The following is a 3,146-nucleotide window of genomic DNA, read 5'->3' as shown; positions in this document are numbered from 1 at the left end:
TATGAAGTTCAGGGGTTAAAATAAAATTTTACCTTTTCATTAAACATTTTATATTTTCAATTTTGTAAAAAAATAAATTTTATGAATTTAAATATTTTACCAACCAAACACAAAATACAACATTCACAGTAATCTTATTCCCTGATGATCTTACATTTCAACTAGTAATCTTACATTCCGTGAACCAAACGCACGAATTTTTTTATTTATGGTTTACATTCTATTCGCTTTCTTTCTTTAAGGGCCTAGAAGAATGGCCCAAAACAATATTACCCATATTTTAGCAAATGATGCATTTCATCCCAAACCTGGAAAAGATAAGAGCTTGGCTTGTGGTTGTGAGAGAGGTGAAGAAAAGAGTGAAGCTTTGGAAATGGAGAAGTACTTTGGAACGCATACAGAGGTGACCCGGGAGTGCCCCATGCTAACGCGGACCGGTTCGTGAATATATAGATAGGGTCGGCTGCTTTCTCTGTACTCACTTGGTTCAACCCTTACATGTGGCAGCTCTCAAACCAATTCAAGTAATTTTGGTTCAAACCTTTTCTCTCTTAAACTCATTTGTTTTTTTTATTCTTTTATGTTTGTTTGAAATTTCATCAGCGAGTTCTGGTTTTTTAGTTTGATGGAACCTTGCATTTAATTTATGTGAATTAGGTTGCCCTTTGAAGTTAATGAAATATAGTTCAAATTCACTTGCTTTAGCCGTTTGGGATTTTTTTCCCTTTATGTTTAGTATCTACGTTATCTTGAGTGTATTTATCGATTATTCAAGACATATATAATTCATTGTTTTCATTCATCTTATGTTGTTGTTTGATTGGGATGGACATGGTTCTGCGGGGTTGGATTGTTGTATTTCTTCCCTTTTTGAATTTCGATATTTCAATTTCCCAGTTTTTGAGCAGGTTTCGAAATGAAAAGCTTCTAGTTGTGGAAGACCTTTACAGCTTTGTTGGCACTTGGCAGCTTCATTTTAGCAAGTTGCCTTTGTACAAATTGCTTTCTCTTTTGGAATTTATAGCCATTTTCTGACCAAATGGAGTTGGACGAGTTTTGTTTATTGACGGTTTTTTCAAAAAGTTCGTTCCCGAATGCCGGACACATTTAATTTGTTCATTATGTAGCTTTACCAGAGTCCAGACCCATTTCATCAAGCATCCTTATATGGATGCAAATGATTCGGTTTTTGTTAAGTAACTTGCTTATATTGTTGTTAGTCTTAGCCAACATGGATATTTGATGTTTAATCTCTGAAGAAACTTGTTGGTCTCTCTTATTGTGTTTATATAGTGCATTTCATATGTGTTCTGCTGTTCATTTTATTCATAGGTTCCGAATTCGCATGTCCAGGTTTTCATTTGATTTAATATTTCGGGATATGTCAATTTGCATTTGGCATGACAGAGCAATGATATTCGAACACTACCATTGGAAGAAAACAAAGGCAAAGAATCAACCATACAAGTTCAAGGTTTGTTATCTGTTATCATCCATGGACAAACTTTCTTAAAATTATCATGCGAAGTCATTCCAGATACCCTAATACTTCTATTTTGAATGTCTTTTCAGTGGAATGAGTACATGGACAAGGATCTCAGGGACTCGTACTACTACAACTGGCCTGTCTACTTTCCTTGGTTCTTCTTTGTGTTTTGCTCTTGATAAGTAGTTTGCTCAAATTTACTTCACCTACTGAAAAATTTGTCTATCTTTATCGCTTGTCCCTCCTTCCCAACTCATTATGTTGTTCTATTCTACCCCTTCGTATTTTGATGGATGTTAAATATTTCGAGTAAAAACTAGATCTTTTGTCAACCTTTCTGATGAGCAGATTTGATTTCTTTCAATATTTCCACATCTCCCCCTGGAAAAGAACTTCGGGCATATAAACCTCAAGAATACAATGAAATACAGTGAATCATTATATTTTGCAGTGATGAAATCAATCTACTAAGCATTCCACAGTGTAAAAATAGAATTATCTGATGCGGTGATACAAATCTTATAGCCCTTTCTTGGTTTGTTCCGTGGATGAACTTCTTTGTGTCTTCCATGTAAGTAATGCAAATAGTGAAGGCTTAATTGGTAGTGGGTTACCCTAACTGGTACACACAATTTTGATGGTTCTTTTTCTCTTCTTGAAAAGTTCTTGTCACAAAGAGTAATACAACAGGTTCCACCTCCTCACTTCAGGTGTACGAAGTTTGGATGTTGTGTTAGCCTTAACGGTGCGTTTGGTTCACGGAATGTAAGATTATCAGTGGGAATGTAAGATTACCAGTGGGAATAAAAGATTACCAGAGAATAGGATTAATGGGAATGTTGTATTTCGTGGTTGGCTGGTTTAGCAAGAATATAAATTACCGTATTTGGTTCAAGAAATAAAAGACTATTGAAATGTATATTTGATCAAATTGTCGTTATTATATATTTGTTTTTTTAACAAGTTGGAAAATAGTTATATATTTTCTTTAAAAAAAATTAAATTCATAAAATTTATATATTTTTTTACAAAATGAAAAATATAAAAAGGTTTAATGAAAGGGTAAAATTTTATTTTAATCCATGAACTTTATATAAAATTTTAATTATAGATTTTTTTGTAATATAAAATAGTTTAAGGATAAATTTGTAATTTAACCTTCGTAGAATTTTTATTATTCAATGACAGAATAAGTATATTTTTGAAAGAAAAAAAAATTTAAGGGTATTTTTGTCAAAAATGCCGGTAATCCAACAATACCTAAGGAAAGGGAGGTAATGACATTCCCGGTAATATACCCTAAAAAATCTACTATTGATAATGTAAGATTACCGGGAATGACATTCCCGGCCAACCAAACGGGAGAATGTGGATTACATTCCCATGGGAATCTCACATTCCCCCAACCAAACACATCCTAAGGGATAATGTCTACTTCCGGGATTATATCAATCCGAGTGAAATTGGTTCTAAATTGTTAGAAAAATACTGTTGCATAACATAAGAGGAGTTCTACCTATAAGCAAATAGATACTATCCAAAAAGAAGTCTTTTCGTGTAGGCATAACAACCAAAATGGATGTAGACAATTCGGTAAGTAGCAATATTTTTTTTAAAGACATGACATTTGACCATCAGGTACAAGTATGTAACACCCTGT

The 3,146-nt window shown here is 33.3% G+C and overlaps 1 pseudogene; it reads left to right on the top strand.

Annotated features, from left to right (window-relative positions):
* The first annotated feature begins 373 nt into the window (after positions 1–373).
* LOC120146503 lies at positions 374–1,740 on the top strand (annotated as a pseudogene).
* The last annotated feature ends 1,406 nt before the right edge of the window (positions 1,741–3,146 follow it).

The sequence above is a fragment of the Hibiscus syriacus genome, unplaced genomic scaffold, assembly GCF_006381635.1.
Source record: "Hibiscus syriacus cultivar Baekdansim isolate YM2019G1 unplaced genomic scaffold, ASM638163v2 tig00110929_pilon, whole genome shotgun sequence".
In the NCBI taxonomy this organism is placed as follows: Eukaryota; Viridiplantae; Streptophyta; class Magnoliopsida; order Malvales; family Malvaceae; genus Hibiscus; species Hibiscus syriacus.
The sequence above is the reverse complement of the archived record's forward strand: the minus strand, read 5'-3'. Positions and strand labels throughout refer to the sequence as shown.